General features: G+C 44.8%; 6 non-coding genes and 1 pseudogene across 6 annotated transcripts; 1 reads left to right on the top strand and 6 right to left on the bottom strand.

Moving 5' to 3' along the window:
• Positions 1 to 3,620: 3,620 nt before the first annotated feature.
• TRNAG-UCC (transfer RNA glycine (anticodon UCC)) lies at positions 3,621 to 3,692 on the top strand. The gene has a single exon. It is a non-coding gene; the product is annotated as a tRNA-Gly (tRNA).
• A 4,232-nt stretch (positions 3,693 to 7,924) lies between these two features.
• On the bottom strand, positions 7,925 to 11,175 carry LOC119063595 (magnesium transporter NIPA2-like; annotated as a pseudogene).
• Positions 9,322 to 9,393, bottom strand: TRNAD-GUC (transfer RNA aspartic acid (anticodon GUC)). Its single transcript has one exon. It is a non-coding gene; the product is annotated as a tRNA-Asp (tRNA).
• Positions 10,125 to 10,196, bottom strand: TRNAP-CGG (transfer RNA proline (anticodon CGG)). The gene has a single exon. It is a non-coding gene; the product is annotated as a tRNA-Pro (tRNA).
• Positions 11,176 to 13,205: 2,030 nt separating the features above from the next.
• Positions 13,206 to 13,279, bottom strand: TRNAT-AGU (transfer RNA threonine (anticodon AGU)). The gene has a single exon. It is a non-coding gene; the product is annotated as a tRNA-Thr (tRNA).
• A 333-nt stretch (positions 13,280 to 13,612) lies between these two features.
• Positions 13,613 to 13,694, bottom strand: TRNAS-AGA (transfer RNA serine (anticodon AGA)). The gene has a single exon. It is a non-coding gene; the product is annotated as a tRNA-Ser (tRNA).
• Positions 13,695 to 14,120: 426 nt separating this feature from the next.
• TRNAI-AAU (transfer RNA isoleucine (anticodon AAU)) lies at positions 14,121 to 14,194 on the bottom strand. The gene has a single exon. It is a non-coding gene; the product is annotated as a tRNA-Ile (tRNA).
• Between the last annotated feature and the right edge of the window lie 489 nt (positions 14,195 to 14,683).

The following is a 14,683-nucleotide window of genomic DNA, read 5'->3' as shown; positions in this document are numbered from 1 at the left end:
CTCAAATCAATGAAGTTTCTCAAACCAAGCAGAAAAGAATCAGGAAATAAGAGTTCAAAAAATTAGGAGAGGCTTAGGAATCTTCAGAACATCTTTAAACGTTCCAACATCCGAATTATAGGGATAGCAGAAGGGGAAGAGGAACAGCCACGAGTGGAAAATTTATTTGAACAAATAATTAAGGAGAACTTCTCCAATCTGGCAAAGGAAATACACTTCCAGGAAATCCAGGAAGCTCAGAGAGTCCCAAAGAACTTGGACCCAGGAAAGAACACACCAGGGCACATCATAATTATATTAGCCAAGATTAAAATGAAGAAGAGAATTCTAGAAGCAGCAAGAGGTAAGGGGACAGTCATCCACGAAGGAGTTTCCGTCAGACAGTTATCTGATTTCTAAGAAGGGGCTGGAAAGAAGTATTTCAAGTTATGAAATGCAAGGACCTACATCCAAGATTGCTCTATCCAGCAAAGCTTTCATTTAGAATGGAAGGGCAGATAAAGTGCTTCTCAGATAAGTTCAAGTTAGAGGAGTTCATCATCACCAAGCCCTTACTATATGACATGTTAAAGGCACTTATCTAAGAAAAAGAAGATAAAAAAATATGAACAGTGAAAGAATAGTTAACTCACGGTCATTAACAATCACACCTAAAACAAAAGCAAACTAAGCGGACAGCTAGATCCGGAGCAGAAACATAGAAATGGAGATCACATGGAAGGTTAGCAACAGGGGAGTGGGAGGAGAAGAAGAGGGGAGAAGGTATAGAGAATAAGTAGCATAGATGGTGGGGAGAAAATAGAGGGAGGGCAAGAGTAGTGTAGGAAATGTAGAAGCTAAAGAACTTATGACACATGGACATGAACTAAAGAGGGCCCGGGTATGCAGGGTGGAGGGGAATGAAGGGGGGAAATGGGACAACTGTAATGGAATAATCAATAAAATATATTATAAGAAAAAACATTATGTCAACCTGGCTGGTGTGGCTCAGGTTTTGTGCTGGTTTGCAAACTGAAAGGTCACTGGTTTGAGTCCCAGTCAGGGCACATGACTGGGTTGCAGACCCAGGTCCCCAGTTGGGGGTGTGCAAGAGGCAACCAATGGAGATTTCTCTCATACTATGATGTTTCTCTCCTTCTCTACTCTTCCCCTCTCCCTAAAAATAAATAAAATCTTTTTTTAAAGTTATGTTATTGATGAATGTACTATGAAATTAGGCACAAGATGATTATGTGGTTGCATCTGTACTGAATATGTACAGATTTTTTCCTTGTAATCATTCCCTAAGCAATACAGTATAACAACTATTTACAAAGCATTTTCATTATATTAGGTTTTATAAGTAATCTACAGATAGTTTAAAGTATATGGGAGAATGTGCACATGTTATATGCAAGTACACCATTTTATATACCCTTGAGCATCTTGAGGATTTGGTATCCAAGGGGGTCCTGGAACCAGTCCCCCCCAGACACTAAGGAATGACCAAACATTGATTCACATCCCAGCGGGACAAAGTGGGTGGCACCAGATTTCATTAAGCTAGTCAGAACTATGAGCAATTTAAAAGATAATGTTTTTAGCTCTTATAGATTGTTGTTGATTTTTTATATGAAAGAAAGCCTAGTATCTTTTTATTGAATTTATTGGGGTGACACTGACTAACAAAATTATACAAGTCTCAGGTGCACAATTCTACAATAACTTACGAATTTTTATATTGGGTTGGCTAAAAAGTCCATTATGTTTTTTTCCATATGATGGCTCTAGTAGTGCTTAGTTGTCTTTAACTTCATGCCAAACAATTTTGTTAGAATGTTTTGTGACAGCTGTCATGTCATATCAGTGTACGTTAAAAAAACATCAAAATTAGTGAATTTTTGTGCAGCCATTTTAATATTGAAGATGGAATAAAATATGTTTTATTATTTCAAGAAAGGTAAAAATGCAATTAAAACACACAAAAAAGATTTGTGCAGTGTATGGAGAAGGTACTGTAACTGATTGAATGTGTCAAAAGTGGTTTGTGAAGTTTCTTGGTACTATTTACATTTTGTCCGAATAATTCTCTGCTGTGGGGCTGCCTTACACAGTGGAAGATGTTTAGCAGCATCCCTGGCCTCTACCCACTTGAAGCCAATAGCAGGAGAGAGCCAACATACTCAAAATATCCAAATCAGTGAAGTTACTGGTGAAAGTGAAAAACGTGTCTTTTGTTTCACGGTAAAATGTGATGGAATTTTTTGCCAACCCAGTATTTCTGTAATTTTCTATTTAATATTTTCAGGCCATGGTTGACTGCGATTATTTAAAATCTCCTTCTGAAAGCCAAGCTGTGGAGAAGGTGGAACTACTGTAATTTATAGAGTTCCTCGAATTTTAGGTGATCATTAAAATTATAGTTATAAGAATTGTGGAATTATATTCTATTATGATAATAGAATATAATTAATCTTCCAGTATTAAAAATACTGGAATTCAAGATTATGGACACTACTGGGAGTTAAACTGCCAAAATTTAAATTGGTTTAGGACATGAGTATAAATTACTATTACTGTACTTAAAAATTATTCATTATTACTCTATTCTTTCCCATATAGAATATTTATTTCTCCAAATACATTTTGTGAACAGAATTGGGGACTGTTCATGAACAATTTTTGTGTTAGTATACCTAGAATATCTATGAGATTAAAGAGATTATTATTGTAATTGGTTGATTTGACGGAGTTAAGGTGAAAATAAAAGTTCCAAAATTTGTATTTTAGCAGAAAATTCAGACACTTTAAAAAAGAAAATTGCGGAAACACTGAGGTTTATATAGTTCTTATCTAATAAAACCAATTTTGGTTTTATTAGATAAAACCAGTTTTGTATTTTTCCCCCCTTTCCGGAAAACTGTTATTGCAAACTTACTAGATACTGAACACATTTAGCTTTTGTGACCTCGTGATTTGAACATCGCAGCCCCCTTACCTGGGCTCAGGCACATCGCCCTCTCACCAGAAGACATTTCTATTCACGGGGTTTGACAGATCCAGTGGACAGACTTAGTGAACAATAGGGGGCGGAGTTTTACCCTTAAGCCCCTCCCCTAAGATTTTGTCTTCTTGGTTCTCTGAGTTAGATGCCCGCACTAAGGAGTTGCCTCCTATTCCGGACAAAGTGTGCTTTAAGCGACACTTGGGTTAAAGCCCAATTTTTTGACCTTGGGACATATTGATCTCATTCAGTACAGAAGCGATTTTATGTCTCAGGATTTATTTCTGGGGATCATAAAGCCGTTACGGTGTCGCCGTAGTTCTGGCACCTTAGACGAATTTTTTATTTAATCCCGACTCTGCCAGAGACTCAGAAAGCCCTTTACCTAGGTTTCTCATCTGTAGACTGGGCATAATCACATCGTCTTTCATGGTGTAATTGGAGCGCACTAGCGGTGATGGAGTCCAGACTCTCACTGGTGAGCGTTCGGAAAATAAGAGGCGTCCCTCTTTTATATCAGACGGATTCGCATCCATACTACTGCGTCCCAATTTGATCCCAGAATCACAATACAGGCCACAATCACAACAACCTGTATAAGCCTTAAGTAGCTCAGAAAAGGGCTGCTCTCCCGTTGGCGTTGGTGGTATAGTGGTGAGCATAGCTGCCTTCCAAGCAGTTGACCCGGGTTCGATTCCCGGCCAACGCAACTCCCTCTCTTTTTAAAAAACAAAAACACCTTTTCTTCCCCTAAGGTTCCTCAACTTGGCCCCAGTGCCACGCATAAATAATTGTTTAAGGTGTGCAGCTCCCCGAGACCCCGGTGCGATGGCCCCTTCTGAGCTCCACACCGAGACGAGGGAGCTGTAATCTCCGCTTGGGATCTGGGGCTCAGTGTTGATTGGTAGCCGCGTCCACAGACACAAAAGAGGGGAGGCGGAAGGAACAGGAAAACCTGGTCTGAACTCCCTGGCTGGCCCCGAGCGCGGGCTCAGGACCGCGAGTGACTGGGTAGGAAGCTGATTGCTCAATTTCAAGCTGAGACTGGAAACGCGCCTTTTTGTCAGGGAGGGAGCATCACGCAGGAGCAAGGCTGGTAGCCGGATTACACGAGCTGTACGGTTTTGTGCTGTTGCCCACCTGTGTTTTTAAATGTATCGTCCAGGAACACATTTAATAAGGCTACGGAACGGTGAGAATAATGACTAATAAATATATTGAATGGAGAAAATAATGGCCAATTTAGCCACAATGCAAGTTACTTGAAGTAAGACATAAACATAAAGTTTAGAATGTGAGCTCAAGAGTCAGGACAAACTATTGATACTCCTCTCTTCTCTTTTCTTTATTTAAATAGGAAATTATATATAGCGTTTTAATTTAACATGTACACCACTGGATTTTCTTTAAATATCAAGTCAAACCTGTCATCCAATTTCCTTTAGTTGGATGGAATTTCACAACACTAGATTATTTTTCAGTATTTCAAAGTACACTCTCTGTATCATTTGGTCATAAAAGTCCTCCTCCTTAAAATTATGTTCATTTCATTTTCATTACACTTTATTTTCCTGATTCTTCTCTTAATGTGGTCAATTTTTTTTCTTCTTCAGTGACTGTGCTTTTCCTCCAATAGGCAATGGGAATATCTTAAATGTAGGTGCTTCTCAGAGTTGAAAACACAAAACTCATTCTTTTTCTATTCTATCATCCCTCCTGTGACAATTTCCCCCATTCCCATCATAGGAGCAAGAAACTAAGTGACAATAAAGTCTAGTCTTTTTAGAGTTAAATTTTATCCCTAACAAAATTTTCATCTTTTTTCCTAAAACTTGCTTCTTTTTTTGATACTCCTCCCAGTTGATATCAATGTACGTTCAATAAAAGCAGAAATAAAACTATAATAACAATATTCAATTTTCCCATATCTTCGAACCTCATAGTACATCTTTAACCAAATCCCATAAATACTACCTCTGAAAGGCCCTTTTATTTTGCTTCCCTTTTCATTGCTACAGATACTCATGTCTACTCATTTAGATTATTAAAAATGTTATCCTCTGCCCCAATTTGTCTCAAAATCTTTCTTCTTGTCGGCACTGATAACTTGCTGAAGCACAGATATGATAATGTTATCTGGGTAAAAAATGGTTTGATTACACGTTGTAAAACCTCTCAGCATAATATTCCGTGCCCTCCAAATTTCAATATCAATTTACAACCTGAGTTTTGATTTTCAGAGGGTTCCCACCCTATCAAACCCTATCAAACTTGCTCCCCCATGACATTAGTGACATGGACCCTTAATTCTCCACAACTTTCCTCTCATGCTTGCCCTTCCTGATAAGGACCCCATTCATTCCTGAAATGGCATAACTATCTTACCACTTCAATTGTATACTTTTTTTAGTGTTATTTTTTTATTTATTTAGATTTTATTTATTTATCTTTAGAGGGGAAGGGAAAGAGAGAAGGAGAGAAATATCAGTGTATGGTTGCCTCTCATGAGTCCCCCCCTGCTGGGAACTGGCCCGAAACCCAGGCATGTGCCCTGGACCGGGAGTCCCACTGAGCTACACCAGCCACGGCTGAAATTGTATACATTAAAAAAAAATTTAGTTAAACTTACTTTTTAAAGAGAGAGATAGAGAGAGAAACATCAATTTGTTGCTCCACTCATTTGTGCACCCTTAGCGTATTGCCACAATGCTCTAACCAACTGAGCTACCTGGCCAGGGCTCAGGTGCATTCTCAAAGTTAGAGGACAAATGTCTGCTCCCCTGTGAAGCATTATTTTATTCTAGTTTGACTTACTTTTCTTCTTATCCAAAAACTAGCGTACGTACCCTAAATCAAACTACTATTTATACTAAATTATAAGAAATGATCAATATATTTATCTTATTTTTACTCTGAGTATAAATGATATAAACACAATAGCTTTCCCAATAAATAAAAAAGGCTTTAAAAATATATTTTATTGATTATGCCATTACAGTTGTTATATTTCCCCCCTTCATTCCCCTCCACCCTGCACACCCCTCCCCCACCATTCCTCCCTTTAGTTTATGACCACCTGTCTCAAGTTCTTTAGATTCTATATTTCCCCCTACTATTCTCGCCCTCTCCCCATCTATTTTCTACTTACCATCTATGCTACTTTTCTGTACCTTCTTCCCTCTTCTCCTCCTCCCACTCCCCTGTTGCGATCCCCTCCATGTGATCTTCATTTCTATGGTTCTGCTCCTGATCTATCTGTCCTCTTAATTTGCTTTTGTTTTGGGTGTGATTGTTAATAATTGTGAGTATGCTGTCCTTTCAATGTTCATATTTTTTATCTTCTTTTTCTTAGATAAGTCCCTTTAACATTTCATATAATAAGGGCTTGGTGATGATGAACTCCTTTAACTTGACCTTATCTGAGAAGCACTTTATCTGCCCTTCCATTATAAATGAAAGCTTTGCTGGATAGAGCAATCTTGGTTGTAGGTATCTGGATTTCATGACTTGGAATACTTCTTTCCAGCCCCTTCTTGCCTGTAAGGTCTCTTTTGAGAAATCCGCTGACGGTCTGATGGGAACTCCTTTGTAGGTGACTGTCCCCTTATCTCTTGCTGCTTCTAGGATTCTCTCATTCTCTTTGATCTTAGCTAATGTAATGATGATGTGCCTTGGTGTGTTCCTTCTTGGGTCCAAGTTCTTTGGGACTCTCTGAGCTTCTTGGATTTCCTGGAAGTGTATTTCCTTTGCCAGATTGGAGAAATTCTCCTTAATTATTTGTTCAAATAAATTTTCCACTCGTGGCTGTTCCTCTTCCCCTTCTGGTATCCCTATATTTCGGATGTTGGAACGTTTAAAGATGTCCTGGAGGTTTCTAAGCCTCTGCTCATTTTTTTAAATTCTTATTTCTTCATTCTTTTCTGTTTGGTCATTTTTTTTCTTCCTTCTGGTCCGCTCCCTTGATTTGAGTCCCAGTTTCCTTTCCATTACTATTGGTTTCCTGTGCGTTTCCCTTCATCTCAATTAGTTTAGCTTTCATTTGTTCCTCTAATTTGTTACTAAAATGAACCAGTTCTGTGAGCATTCTGATCACCAGTGTTTTGAACTGTGCCTCTGAGAGTTTTGCTATATCTTCATCGCTTAGATTTATCGGCTCTGGGGCTCTGAGTTGTTCTTGACCCATGTTTTGATCTGTTCCTGGCTGTTATGTATGAGGAGCAGAGCCTTACGTGTTCACAAGGGCGGGGCCACCAAAGCGCTAGGTTGTGATGCTGTATGTGGGGGCGGGGTCAGAGAGGGACAATAGCCGTCCCCTCTGCTGCTTCCCGCTCCTGGGGCCTGCCCCGTCTGTCTCACCACCGCTAGCTTCTCCACTGGTTTATCTGCACCGAATGTGTGACCATGGTCAGCCCTCAGTGGGTCCAACGCCTTGCACCCTCAGTGGGTCCAACGCCTTGCGCCCTCAGTGGGTCCGCCTGCTTCTCCACACCTGGGATCCGCCCATGGCTGCTGGCGTGCCTGGGTGGCGTGCCTGGGTTGGTCCGGTGGACCTTTCCTGCTCGACCCTGCTCTGCTGCTGGCTCTGCCTCTCTTACAGGTTTGGCTGAAGGGTTCGTTGTTGTTAGACTTCCGTATAGTTCAATTTTCTGTGGTTTGGCTGCGTTTTTGTTGCTAAAACTTGGTTGTTTTTAAACTTGGTTGTGAGAGAAGGGATAGCATGTCCATCTACACCTTCATCTTGGCAGAAGTCCCCAAAAAAGACTTTTTAAAAAACATAATGGATACTATTTTTTGAAATTCAAATTCACCTTATAACAACAGTTACAGATTAAACTTCTAATTACATCTTTCTTTTTAAAGGCTTTTTATTTATTTATTTGTAGAGCGAAGGGAAGGGAGGGAGAGAAACATCAATATGTGGTTGCCTCTCACATGCCCCCAAATGGGGACCTGGTCCTCAACCCAGGCATATGCCCTGATTGGGAATCAAACCTGTGACCCTTTGGTTTGCAGGCCCACACTCAATCCACTGAGCTACACCAGCCAGGGTATAAGTACATCTTTCTTCAAAAGCGGTCAAATTTTCATTTCTTTGGGAGATATTTTCATCAGTTCTCCCAGGTTCAATTCCACAGGTTAAACTTTCTTCATTATTATTAAGAACTTCATACATACAAGCGAGATTGCCATTCATTGCTTTTTCAACTCTTCGAAAAGACACAGGAAGGACGGCTTGCTAGACTAAAAGCTGAGGTCTTTAAGGGCATATCACAAAAATATTCCCACAATGATTGTACAGAAGCGAAAGTACCAGTGACATTAACAGGCATACCCTGGCACCCCTGGAAAAGAAAAGCTGAACCAGTTAAAGCTGACATAAAGATCTGGTAGACTGGAGTCACGATGGAAGTGTTGAGTATGTCCAGGGCCCTGTTCAGGTAGTTGATCTGCGGGCCCGCCCACACCATGAGGCTCAGCAGCAGAGCCCAGGCGATGGGCGTGTTCAGCACAGGCTCCCAGCAAACAGTTCTTTGATAGATAGCAATGGCCAGGCCCTTAACACAGGAGGCAGAAAACGCTCCGCTCACAAAACAGATTATGTATAGAGAATGTTCGTCTGTCCACCACGAAAATTAATATCAAAGACACAATGACCACAAGTGTCGCAAATACCACAAAACCTGGATCCCCGAGCATGTGAGACATTTCATTTAAAGTTTCCATCTCCTCTTCTTTTGGAGCATGAATGACCATAACTGTAGATCCTGGAATACTTAGCAAACACCCAATTTCCCCATGAAGATTAAGCCTTTCATGTAGAGAATGGCACTTACTAGGACTCTGAGAGCTCCTAACAGACTTGTTACTAGGGTGCCCGGTGCAAAGGCATGCGCAGCAAAGTTGGCCACCTCACCCCCTTCCAAGAGACCACAGGACAGAGAAATGCTGCTGGTGCTGGAGGCGAGATGATGCACTCCTCAAATCCCACCTGGCAGACCCACTGCGCTGCTTCCCCTTTGCTATCAGTCTCTGTTCATCTCCGCTCACACCCTCACGCAGGCCTTCTACGCCGTCCAGTGAAAGGTGTGAGCATCCGGGGGCTGCAGCCCTGCGCGCTGTCCCTTCCATGGGGTAGCACCCAGTGCAACTTGCTAACTCTTGCCAACCTCCAACTCTTGCGGCCACTGGTACCAAGGACCGCCCGGAGTCCCTTTATTTTCTAAAAGGAGTCTCGACTTCTTTTAACCACCATCTCAGGGCTCAGGATGAGTACTTTTTTTTAAATATGTAGGATTCAAAGAAATGGGGAGAAAGAAAAAAAAAAAACAGCTCCGCTACTCCCCGTCGGGGAATCGAACCCCGGTCTCCCGCGTGACAGGCGGGGATACTCACCACTATACTAACGAGGAGGGTGGCAAGTAGCGGGCCTTGCAAATCCTTGATCTGATTTCTCCTGAGCACAGCGTGCTAAGGCGAGGCTCCCAGGGATTATGCCTCACCAACCCCTGAGAAATACGGACCGGAAACCTAGCCACGCTCTAAACCAGGGGTCCCTAACCCCTCGTCCACGAACAGATACTGATCCAAAGGCTGTTAGGAACAGAGCCGCAATAGAACTTCGCCCGAACTCCGCCCCCGACCCACACCGCTTGAGCTCTGCCTCCCGTTCCCGCCGCCCCACACCGCTCCCCAGCTCGTCCTTGGAAAAACCCGCCCCTGTTGTCAAGAAATTTGGGGACCTCTGTTCTGAACCACAACTGAGCACGAATCCCCAGAAGGACAAACGAGGAGCTACCGAGACAGACTGAGTTCCGAGTCCCAGGGTTCTCTCCGAAACACCCCTGAATAGGCGCCACCCCTTTCTACTGTCGTCCGCAGCCATAGGTTGACCAGCACCAGCCAAGCCGGAAACAGGCACACCAAGCAGAAAACAGCGGGGCAGAGAGAATGTGTTGTCCAGCCTAGTCCGGTGTTTTGGGCACGTCCGGGAGGACTTCGCATCGTATGCTTCTTCCTGCTTTCAGGGTGTCCACTCAGAACAAAAGTGCTCTCTGCACTTCCGCTCCAGGCCCGTGCGAGTCCTAAATACCTTCAATAGCAAGTACCCAGGAGTGCCCTACTCTCCGCAAAATTCAAACTAGGGCTCGTCCGGGATTTGAACCCGGGACCTCTCGCACCCGAAGCGAGAATCATACCCCTAGACCAACGAGCCCGCGCGAGGTGCTCGCTGCGGACACCTTTAGAGGTCGCAATAGGTTTGCTTCAATGTTAGGGTCGCAGGTCTCTGTGGAACCACCCTGAGCAGTGTGCTCAGGCACCCTCCACCCTGCTGGTACAGGGGTTTGGGTATCTCTCTCCGCTCCGGGTCTGCAAGGTCCGACTCTTCCCAGGAAATAATATCGAGAAAGTGGAAGAGAGTGGTTTCGGTCTCACTCCCGCGCAGCCCTCCAGGGCTGCCGTGAGCACTCGAGTTCCCGCTCCCACCAGTCACGATCTCGCTGCCATTACATAACTTGGGGCCTTGACTCTTCCCGCCCCCGCCCCCCCCCCCCCCCCCGAAGACACGGAAGAAACTGCCTGGTTGGGGACAGTTCACAATCCCTGAAATCCCTAGGTGAACACAAGCCCCTTTTTCTGTTCCTGCATCTGTCCATCCTCCTGGAGTAAAGGGCAGGACCAGCCCCAGGCTAGACCCTGTAGTAAGCCAATTTTCCCAGACTGTGTGGTAGTGGAATAATTCCTGGGGCCAAGAAGACCCACGGAAGAGGCTGGCGGGGTGGGGTAGGGGAATCAGCTCTCCGACTTGCCTGAGTGGGGAGGGGCACCAGACTCCTCCACCAAGACGGTCCTGGACGCCTAACACTCCTGTCAGTGTTGGTCCCAGGACTTCTGGCCTGTAAAATCAGATTACCCCTACTCTCCTCTCCCGTTTAGCCTCCACTGTCCAGTCTTCTAGGGTGACGGGAAAGGAGACCCTTTTACCTGCCACCTAAGACACCCAGAAGGTAAGTACCTGCTTGGTGTGGTTCAAAGCCAGTTAGAACCTGAGTGCTTAATACACTTGCCATGGTCTCACCCGGGGACTGCCAAGAGTCCTGGTAGAACCTGCTGGTTCAGCTGCAGGCCCTGTGATCTGCCTTCCCTCAGCTCCTTACCAGCTCCAGGGAGTCTTCCCAGCAGGATTCTGACATGCTCGACAGCCTGGGAGCATATCTGGGCCGAACCATCTTGTTCCGTACCCCAGTCCTGTAACTGTGGGGCCAGGCCCTTCCTACTTACCGACCCACAGATACTTTGGTTGGGGGCTAACTTCAATGAAGTGTTCAGCTTTTTGCTTTCTCTTTCCTCAGGGTCCCTGGCCAGTTCGGGGAGGGGGTGGGAGGGCGGGGAGACCAGTAGAGAGAAGCCTGGCCTTTCCAATCAGTGTCCCAAGCCTCTCAGGTGGGTGTAAAGAAGCACTCAGGGATCATCTGGCATCACCTTCCCCCTACCCTTTTCCAATTCCTGTCTTCCACCCTCTGCCCCAGCTTTCCTCCAAGTTTCCCATCACCTCTCTCTTCCTTGGTCTCAGGCACTTAACCTTCACAAAGTTGGAGGCCTAAATCCCTTATAGATCATGAGGAAAACTGTGGCCCCTTTTCCTGGAAAAGTCCATTCCATATCGGGGAATTCACAGGCCTCCTGAAGCCCTCATCCATGGATCCCACTTTCTGAATACAAGAACTGAGATGTAAACAACTGATCATTGTTTAAAATTTGTTGCACATATTTTACATTTTGACAGGAGTCAAAGATTTGCACACAAAGATTGAACTCTAAGGTATAACTTTGAACAGTCACAATTGTTCGAAAGAGATTGAGTGGGAAAGAGTGAAACGATATTTTTGGTGAATTTACGAGGGCAGCAACCCCCCATCTCCAGCACTTTTCCTAAATTGGGACCCTGGTATCACCCTTATTTTTTTCTTGTTCAGGCTACACATTCTATTAGTTACTGAGTCCTATTGCTTTTTTTTTCTTTTTATAGTAAACATGTCTCAAATTCATTCTGTCCTCTCCATCTCTCCCACAAGTGCGCTGCAGCAAGCCTTTGACATCTCTGTAACCAATCCCCACCCCCACCCCTCACTCCATACTCTCTGATTCCAGTGCTATTCTTCTCTGTAGCATTTATTGAGTATATTATATAATTTAAGTTTTAAAACATTATTTCGTTTTTTGTTCCTTGCTGAATTCCCAGGGGCTAGAACAGTGGTTGTTACGTAGTACGCTAGTTGTTTAATAGAACATATGGCGCATTTCCATGTGGTCTCTAAGACTTAGCTTATCTCCTCTAGAAAGCCTCCCCTGACTAATCTCTCAAACTCAGTGAGAGGCCACTTCTGTTCTCTGTGTTCTCACGACACTTCCACATTGTGATGTGACTGTGTCTTCCTCCCTATGAGCTCTCTGAGAAAAGGGGCTGTGCCTTCTTTACTTATTTACTCACAATGCGTAGCCCACTGCTTGGCACAAACCTGGTCCCTGGTGCTGCGGTATTTACTTGACCTGTCACCTTCACATAAGCGATTCCTTCAAGCCAGCATTTTTGCTCAGACACGGCTCCCAGGCTAAGGAATGGTGTCTAGACCTTCTGCCTATCCTCCGAGGAGTTCTAGGTCCTGCCAACAGCCCGAGTGTTTACTTCTTGTCTCCTTCTCCACAGCATTTACTTCTACCCTCTCCAGCAGAGCTTTAATACTCCCCAGATGGGCCTGCCCTTCCTGAGTCTGGAGACCCCACCCAGAACGCTCACTCTTCTACTCCCATGACATACACACAGTTCTGAGGCCCCGCACCAAAAGGAATACGATGAAGAACCAAACCCAACACACCGACTCGGGTTTTAGGGTACATCCTGGGTTATGGCCCGGGAGGTGGGCAGCTCCTCGCGCAGGGTTTGCAGCGGGCGCTCCGTCTGGCCCACCAGCACTAGCGGGCTGTGGCATCCGCAGGGCGAAAGAAGGCGTAGGTCTCCTCAGGATTCCCGACCTGGTCACAGGTCAAAATTTTGGAGCGATGGCTTCACCGGATTGGCAGCTCATCTCGGCAAGAAATCCGGGTGCTCTGAGTGCAGAACCGTGTAAGCCTTGTGTCCTCTAGTATAAAATAAGTTGATTAATGCATTAGTGGATATAGATTCAGCGACAAAAGTAGAGGGAGAACTAGGGTTAGGCATTAAAGGCACCGCTGGGATTCGAACCCAGGATCTCCTGTTTACTAGACAGGCGCTTTAACTAACTAAGCCACGGCGCCGAAGACGGTAGACCTTCCTTTCATATCACACTACAGGAAAATATGGCTGGAGCCTGGCTCCATCAACTTTTCCAGAATTTTTCTAAAGTTAATTTTGACACTCCGAGAGGTTTGGAGTCAAATATCCATTCATGGGACTCTCCCCTATCCACAATGCTGAAAGGATTAAACCATAGATAGCCCTTGCCAAAGTGCGTGCTTGGGGAACTACCCAGAGTCAAAGATTCCTGAGACCGGAGGATTTCTCAAGTACCAACGGAATGAATCTTCTGACTTTGGGTGAGAGGAATGTGCCGAGGAGTCGAAAAAAGAAAAAAAAGACAGAGATATAGACGTAGTCGGCAGGATTCGAACCTGCGCGGGGAGACCCCAATGGATTTCTAGTCCATCGCCTTAACCACTCGGCCACGACTACCTGCACGTGGCAAGGCGGTTCATCTGAAGCCTTTCTAGCTCTACTGCCCAGCAAACACAATTCCCCGCACAAACACCTGGGTTCCAGGGCTACCTCGGCATCGACCCTTCGCTCGCGGTCCTGCCTCATCACACCGCGCCTCTCTGGGACCCTCGTCCCGATCTTCCACTCTCTCCCACCCGCCTACAACCACGCGTTCCCGGGGAAGAGAAGACCAGGAAGCCGCCAGGGAACGCTCCCTACGCCCCAGTCCAGGGAGCTGCCTTTCAAAGCTTGGAGTCACTAGCAATTTAGGTTTTGAAAATGCAGTGGGTCCTGTGTTGATTGCGGTCAGAAAAACAACTGGCTCTGAGTGGAAAGTTTCTGGTAACAGTAAGCATAGGATGGAGAGATTAAAAAGAAAAACTATTTAAAAAAACCCTAAGCTGGCCCGTACGGGGATCGAACCCGCGACCTTGGCGTTATTAGCACCACGCTCTAACCAACTGAGCTAACCGGCCAGTGGTGTTACTTACTCTTCTCAAATGTACCTATCTACATCATTAAATTACACAGGCAAAACCATTCCACTATGAAATAAATCTGATGTTGACTTCGTTAGGCCCTAAAGGCCTTCCGAATACAAATTGGAAGCGATCTCCAAAAGGCCAGGTAGGAATACCCTCTGAAAACCTGTAAGACGCTCTCTACCTCTTCAACGAGCAAACAGCTCCCAGGAAAGAAATGAGAATACCCAACAAATGCCTGAGCACCTTTAATTGATCCAGTAACCCCTAAGGTTCTGACTTAGGATTCCTACCCGTCTTAGGGTGTGCATCAGGGATCTGTCTCCGGTCTGACCCATTGGAAACCCACAGCAATGGCCACTTTACTAGGGTTCCATAGTGTAGGTTCCTCACATGACTCCTAATGCTTGGCACTGCCCCCAACACCACCCCCTTTGCCTATCTTGCACTTCACAAAAACGCCAGGCTTGCGTACTGACTTCT

The sequence above is a fragment of the Artibeus jamaicensis genome, unplaced genomic scaffold (assembly GCF_021234435.1).
Source record: "Artibeus jamaicensis isolate MK-2021 breed Jamaican fruit bat unplaced genomic scaffold, CSHL_Jam_final contig_781, whole genome shotgun sequence".
Lineage (NCBI taxonomy): Eukaryota > Metazoa > Chordata > Mammalia > Chiroptera > Phyllostomidae > Artibeus > Artibeus jamaicensis.
The sequence above is the reverse complement of the archived record's forward strand: the minus strand, read 5'-3'. Positions and strand labels throughout refer to the sequence as shown.